The sequence below is a fragment of the Lissotriton helveticus genome, chromosome 3_2 (assembly GCF_964261635.1).
Source record: "Lissotriton helveticus chromosome 3_2, aLisHel1.1, whole genome shotgun sequence".
NCBI classification, from domain to species: Eukaryota; Metazoa; Chordata; class Amphibia; order Caudata; family Salamandridae; genus Lissotriton; species Lissotriton helveticus.
In genome coordinates this window covers 506,170,690-506,178,411 of record NC_136062.1, presented here as the reverse complement: position 1 = coordinate 506,178,411, position 7,722 = coordinate 506,170,690, and the positions used below count along the sequence as shown (strand labels likewise).

Here is a 7,722-nt window from a genome sequence, read left to right as displayed (position 1 = left end):
GACCACACAAGTACAGCAACTTGCTAGACATCACCTCGGTGCCATCCGGATCTCGGCGCCCCACTGCAGATGAAGTGCCTCTCAACTATGAAACCACCACGGTGACATCCGGATCTTGGTGCGTTGTGCTGCCTTCGGCCTATTCGCACATCGGTCCGCTACTGACGCCATCTCACAGGCTAATGGGGTGACCCACGCCGAGTTTCAGCATTGTAGGATGACCACACCAACTTGCTAGACATCACCTCGGTGCCATCCGAATCTTGGCATCTCAACGCCTAGTGGTATCTTCCATACAGAAAATATTGTTACGCTGCCTTTGGCCCCATTCGCACATCAGTCCGCAACTTCGACATCACCTCGATGCCATCCGGATCTTGGCATCTCAGCGCCTTGTGGTGTCAGTCAGAAAATATTGTTGCGCTGCCTTTGGCCCCATTCGCACATCAGTCCGCTACTGACACCATCTCACAGGCCAATAGGGCGCCCCACGCCGACTTTTACCATTGTACGATGGCCACACCAGTGGCACAACTTGCTAGACATCACCTCGGTGCCATCCGAATCTTGGCATCTCAACGCCTAGTGGTATCTTCCATACAGAAAATCTTGTTACGCTACCTTTGGCCCCATTCGCACATCGGTCCGCAACTTAGACATCACCTCGGTGCCATCCGGATCTTGGCATCTCAGCGCCTTGTGGTGTATTCTCTTCAGAAAATTTTGTTGAGCTGCCTTTGGCCCCATTCGCACATCGGTCCGCAACTTACACATCACCTCGGTGCCATCCGGATCTTGGCATCTCAGCGCCTTGTGGTGTCTTCTACTCCGAAAATATAGTAGAAAATATTGTTGCGCTGCCTTTGGCCCCATTCACACATCAGTCCGCTACTGACACCATCTCACAGGCCAACAGGGCGCCCCACGCCGACTTTTACCATTGTACGATGGCCACACCAGTGCCACAACTTGCTAGACACCACCTCGGTGCCATCCGGATCTTGGCATCTCAGCGCCTTGTGGTGTCTTCAAATCAGAAAATATTGTTGCGCTGCCTTTGGCCCCATTCGCACATCGGTCCGCTACTGACGCCATCTCACAGGCCAACGGGGCGCCCCACGCCGACTTTCAGCATTGTAGGATGGCCACACCAGTGCGGCAACTTACTAGACACCACCTCGGTGCCATCCGGATCTTGGCGCGTTGTGCTGCCTTCGGCCTATTCGCACATCGGTCCGCTACTGACGCAAACTCACAGGCCAACGGGGCGCCCCACGCCGACTTTCAGCATTGTTGGATAGCCACACCAGTGCGGCAACTTACTAGACACCACCTCGGTGCCATCCGGATCTTGGCGCGTTGTGCTGCCTTCGGCCTATTCGCACATCGGTCCGCTACTGACGCAAACTCACAGGCCAACGGGGCGCCCCACGCCGACTTTCAGCATTGTAGGATGGCCACACCAGTGCTGCAACTTGCTGGACACCACCTCGGTGCCATCCGGATCTTGGCGCGTTGTGTTGCCTTCGGCCTATTCGCACATCGGTCCGCTACTGACGCCGCCTCACGTGCCAACGTATTTTCTCCGCATTTTATACCCTATGCCGCATAACAGGTCATGTGACTTGTTTATAAAACTTTTCATTGGTTCATTTTACTTTTGGTTTCCTAATGATGGAAGGCATGATCATGTGACCTAAAAACAACACTTTTCATAGGATGAAAACTTTTTTTTTTTCCCAAACGATGAAAGCCCCACCTTGTTTCTGGATGTTTCAGACTGAAGCTGGCGTCAGCATGAAAGCACCACCATCTCGTGGCTCCGTCGTGGTCATTCCGCGAGCAATCATGGCAGCCGCTCCCCACCAGAAGCCTGCAGGAGTCGGAGCCCCCAAAACTTTTGATGAATTCTCAAAGCGGAGGGGACGCTTTCGAGAATGGGGTCCAAGACCTAGCAGACAAGCGTCCGATTTCCAAGGTGTCCCAGGGCCATTTCAGTGGACCAGGCCCAAAAAGGAAACAGCCTGCCGCCATTTTGAGAGTCCTGTGACAGCCGCCTATCGCTGCACCGCAAGAGTGGGCGCAACTCAGCTGAATTGCGGCTTTTGACACAGTGGACCAAAAACGGACGGAATGGCAACTGAAACGGTAAAGGGGCGCCCCACTACAACAGATGACACTCCACCTGGAGAGGCCCGTCCACGCCGCCTCCCCCGGGGCGCTCCACGCCGTTATTCGGAGCAGCATTGTAGGATACCAAAACCAGTGCGGCAAATTACTGGACATCACCTTGGTGCCATCGTTCTGCTGCCTTGGAACTATTCGCGCAACAGTTTGCTACTGATGACCCACCCCCCGCGACGCCCCATGCCGTTATTTGCTGGGTGGCAACTTACTAGACATCACTTTCGTGTCATCTAGATTTCAGGCGCGTTCTGCTGCCTTGGAACTATTCGCACAACTGTTTGCTACTGATGACCCACCCCCCGCGACGCCCCACGCCGGAAATCTGGACGTTGTGCTGCGTTGGGACTATTCGCACAGCCGACCGCTACTTCGTTGTTTTTCCCTAAAAATGTTTATATGTTATTACTATTTTTGTTTTCTTGTATATATTTATAAATTATTAAAGTTTTATAATCTTACTACTTTGTCGGAGTGCTATATATTTTTAATGTGACACATAATTGTAAAAACTTTGATGTACAAACAGTCATCCCTGGAATCTTCCGCTTCAGGCTCGGTCCCCTCCCCAATCACAATACAGGATGGTTTTCAGATAATAGCAACGCTTCTGCTGTGACGGATCTCATCGAGTGTGGGCCTTGATCTACTATAACTCCTTTGAAGAGGGGTGATTCTTTACAGCTGTGGCCATAAACTACATCTGCAGGGCTAGCTGATACCCTAGGACCAGCCTGGACAATCGGACACAGAGGAAAAGGAGTGTCAGAGGGTGCGGTAGTGAATAGGGCGAAAGGGAGGTGTCGGGCGGGCACAGGGTGTGATTCTCAGGGAACAGCAGCGCAGATGGGGGAGGTTTATTACCCATGCATAAGACAGAGAGCGGGGGTGACCACTGCCTGGGGGAGATGCTTGCGAGGGTGGGGAGCCATGCTAAGGATCGACAGCGTGCACAGAGTGGGTCTGGTCAAGGCATCTAAAATGGCTGCCGTGCACGACAAAAGTGTGGCATTTGAAAAAAGACAAGATGGCGCAGACAATGTTTTTCAACACTTCCTGATTTCCTTCGAATCGAACGTTAACAGACGTTGGGGCATATTACCAAAGTTAAGCGATATTTATCCCTAACGATGCTTAGCAACGATTTTTTTACCGTCAGAAATTATCGCAGATAAACCTTGCTATTATCAAGGTTTATCGGAAATACGATAAAAAACGACCGCAATGCATTAATATCGCTGAAAACTCAGCGATATTCATGCATTACCGAGCTAATGCTCTTAGCCATGTTATCCACCTCCCATTGGATAACATGGCTAAGAACTGCTCAGGGCAGGTGGTAGCTTTTGGAGATATTCGCCCTTATCTCGAATATTTCCAAAAGTTGATAATAGGAGATAGCGATGTTAGCGACTGTTTCCAGTCGCTAACATCTTGGCATGCCCACTTTGCATGTCATTAGTGATAAATATCACTCACATGCAAAGTGGGGCCCAAGATGGTCGCTATCTTCTACTAGCCGTCGCTAACTGGTGTTAGCAACAGCTAGGTAATACACATATAATTTTATCTCCGCGAAGCGGAGCGCAGTTACAGATATATATCTTGTTTCTGAACGTTAATTTCTCAAAATGCACTGAAGCACATATATTGAGACCTAGCAAAGGCACATCGGGCTACCAGTCCCTACAATTTTGCCAAGTTTCGTGCAAATCCATTCAGCTGTTCGATCCTACCGAGAGACAAGATGGCGGCCGCTACGGACTGTTTGGAATGTTTACAGACACCGGAGAGCCAATCAGCTTCGCTTCGCAAAGCTCCGTAACGCGAAAAGTACGCGAAGCGGTGCGCTGTTACAGATATATACCTTTTTTTGAACGTTAATTTCTCAAAATCCACTGGAGCACATATATTGAGATCTAGCAAAGGCACATCGGGCTACCAGTCCCTACAATTTTGCCAAGTTTCGTGCAAATCCATTCAGCTGTTCGATTATTATTATTTTTATATTTTTTTTGCCCCGCGGGGCCCTTTTAAAACCTCCACATCAAACCTAGGGGGTGAGCGACAATGTACTATGCCCCCTTATGGTCATTTGCCCCTTCGCTTTGGCCTCCTCTTGTCTCTCGATCCTACCGAGAGACAAGATGGCGGCCGCTACGGACTGTTTGGAATGTTGACAGACGCCGGAGAACCAATCAGCTTCGCTTCACAAAGCTCCGTTGCGCGAAAAGTACGCGTAGCGGAGCGCTGCCCAGTCCGCTGTTACAGATATATACCTTTTTTTGAACATTAATTTCTCAAAATCCACTGAAGCACATATATTGAGATCTAGCAAAGGCACATCGGGCTACCAGTCCCTACAATTTTGCCAAGTTTCGTGCAAATCCATTCAGCTGTTCGATTATTATTATGTTTATTTTTTTTTGCCCCGCGGGGCCCTTTTAAAACCTCCACATCAAACCTAGGGGGTGAGCGACAATGTACTATGCCCCCTTATGGTCATTTGCCCCTTCGCTTTGGCCTCCTCTTGTCTCTCGATCCTACCGAGAGACAAGATGGCGGCCGCTACGGACTGTTTGGAATGTTGACAGACGCCGGAGAACCAATCAGCTTCGCTTCACAAAGCTCCGTTGCGCGAAAAGTACGCGTAGCGGAGCGCTGCCCAGTCCGCTGCTACAGATATATATCTTTTTTTGAACATTAATTTCTCAAAATCCACTGAAGCACATATATTGAGACCTAGCAAGTAGTGATAGTGTAATATGATCACATACTTCAGGTTCATCCATTTTAATGTGTTCTGCGTATCTTTTGGTAGGATACCTTTAATAAACTAATGTTCTACGGTGGTGCCGTCCCGGCCAACTAGACCCCAGAATAAAGGCATACTAAAAATTAATATAAGGTAAGAGAATTAATGTTAAAGTGTGTTTGCTCCCCTTTAGTAAAATTAAAAAATAAATAGTATTAGCGCGTCATTAATGCAAGCATGTTATCTACTTGTAGGGACGTGATTAGCACGCCATTAATGCAAGCATGTTATCTACTTGTAGGGACGTGATTACACCCTGGGTCATAATAACCCTACTATATAAACTCATCATAGTCCTAGTAGATATGAATCAAGGATAAAAAGACTACTTGGGTAAGAAAACTATATTTTAATAACGTGCATTTGGTGCGTAATTTAAATAGGAGTTATAGCAGTTTTTCACAATAATTAATATGAGAACATGTGTTTGATTGGGATTAGTCAACTTAACACGTGATGTTTATTATGAGCACCTCCCCATTGATCTCTAGAAATCAATAGTGCTTTGGACATAACCAATGGAGATATTTAATACTATTGAATTTAGGAGTGTCTCAATCAGTATTCTCCACTTTCTGTCTGTTTCATTTCCTTTTCTTTTTCTACCAAGCAATTACGTGATTTTTTAGAAATTAGTACTGTCTTCAACTATACTTAGTTGTGAAACATACATAGTGCAAGATGTATCTGATTTATCTCTCTAGGTTGAAATGTTCATTAAAAAGGGCCTGGTTACTATTGTATTAACCTCTTAACATGCCTTTAGTTGCGTTGGGTATGTTCTTCCATGATTGGGATATAGAGTGGATGGTCAGGTCTCCCCTGCCAGATTTACGAACATTAATCACACCATCCCAAGAAAACTATTTTTTTAAAAACAAATGTGTCTGTATACGCATAGGTCTTAAATGTTTATATAAAGCAGTATATCAGGAATGTGAATAGAATACTATATTCTTACCAATAGAATGGTGTAACAAACCGTTAACTAGTTCAGTTGTTATTTGTCACGATAGGAATATAAGAATATTAAAATCATGTTCTGATTTTTTACAGAATTTTGATGGTATAAGTCCTGATGAAGACATAATTTATATGTCGAAACGCGTCGACCGGATGCCATCTAACCTCTTTTTAAATTTTCATTTGTGAACACATATGTATCATTATATGGTTATTTTTATCAATTTTGAGCAATGTATTGAATTTTAACTGTTTCTTTTTAATCCAATTAAAAATATGTATTTTTTCTAAACTGAACTAGTTTGTTTGTTCAATCTATTGTGTTAACTTTTGTACTGTATGCCTGGGATTGTTATTTTTCACACAGTGTTTACCCTGTCCCAGGATATTGATCCGTATCAGGGGGTCCTTGCTACCAACAGATTGAGACCTAGCAAAGGCACATCGGGCTACCAGTCCCTACAATTTTGCCAAGTTTCGTGCAAATCCATTGAGCCGTTCGGGCTAAAAGTGAGGCCAACCGCCCTATGGAAAACTCAATGTTAAAAACACGTTTTGGGACCCCCCTTTTTTCTCGGCCCCCCCTTGACAAACCCCCCCAAATTTTCAGGGGCTGCTCAGAAACAAAATGTTCCATTTTCCTGAAAATTTCAGCCAATTCCGTCCACAAACGCCAAAGTTATTAGACATAGAATTTTCAAAAATCCCATAGAGAAAAAATCCTAACTATATATAATATTCACAGAAAAAACCATAGGTTATAGACCATATATAGTTAGGAATTAGCATTTACAAAACCTTGAAAATTCACTGAAAAAACCATAGGTTATAGACCATATATAGTTAGGAATTAGCATTTAGAAAACCTTATTTTACTCACACAAAACCATTGAAATTCCATATATAGTTAGTTGCACTAACTATATATCGCGCACCCGCAATCCACTGCTGATGATGTCACATATTACATCATTCATGACATGGTCAGTGACATCACTGATGACATCACTGATGACATCTCAAATGACATCACTGATGACATCTCACTTGACATCAATGATCACATCACTGATGATATCATTCATGTGATAATACAATGCATCTCCTCACACTCTAATATAACCTCTATTACACCCAGTGTTAAATAGAGAGTATAATTTTTGAAACCATTGACACACCAATACTAGTTACTACATACGCACTCACTGATTCCTATGTCTACACACACATTCACTCATACAATCATTCATACATACAATCACTCATCTTTACAACACTATCATATGCACTCATACACCTATACAGACACTCACACTCTGCCACTCATCCATGGAGTTACTCACACACCTAGTCAGTCCTGAAAAGAATCAATCACACTTCCATTTTCTCATCTATACAGTTAAACACAGAACACCTTACATTTTTGAAACATATACTAACACATACTTACTCTCTTATAGAATCACTGATACAAGTACACATTGATCTGCACAGAGTCACACACCTCCCAGCCAGCCATACACACACTCAGTCTCCCATACAAATACTTGTGCAACCAATCAATAACCCATATAGCTACTTATATAGCTACTGATCAACACATGCAGCAGCTTGCACAACAACAGACATACTGATGCACACTTTCAGACAGTTTAGTCACTAACCCGTGCATTCAGTAAGACGCATTTAATCACTCACTCATACAGTCAATCACGCACCTACTAAAACCTTCATTCAGACACTTATACATCCACTCATTC

General features: G+C 44.8%; 1 long non-coding RNA gene across 1 annotated transcript; it reads left to right on the top strand.

Annotated features, from left to right (window-relative positions):
• The first annotated feature begins 5,002 nt into the window (after nucleotides 1-5,002).
• Nucleotides 5,003-6,259, top strand: LOC144826387 (uncharacterized). Its single transcript, XR_013609813.1, has 2 exons — nucleotides 5,003-5,092; nucleotides 6,056-6,259. It is a non-coding gene; the product is annotated as an uncharacterized LOC144826387 (long non-coding RNA).
• The last annotated feature ends 1,463 nt before the right edge of the window (nucleotides 6,260-7,722 follow it).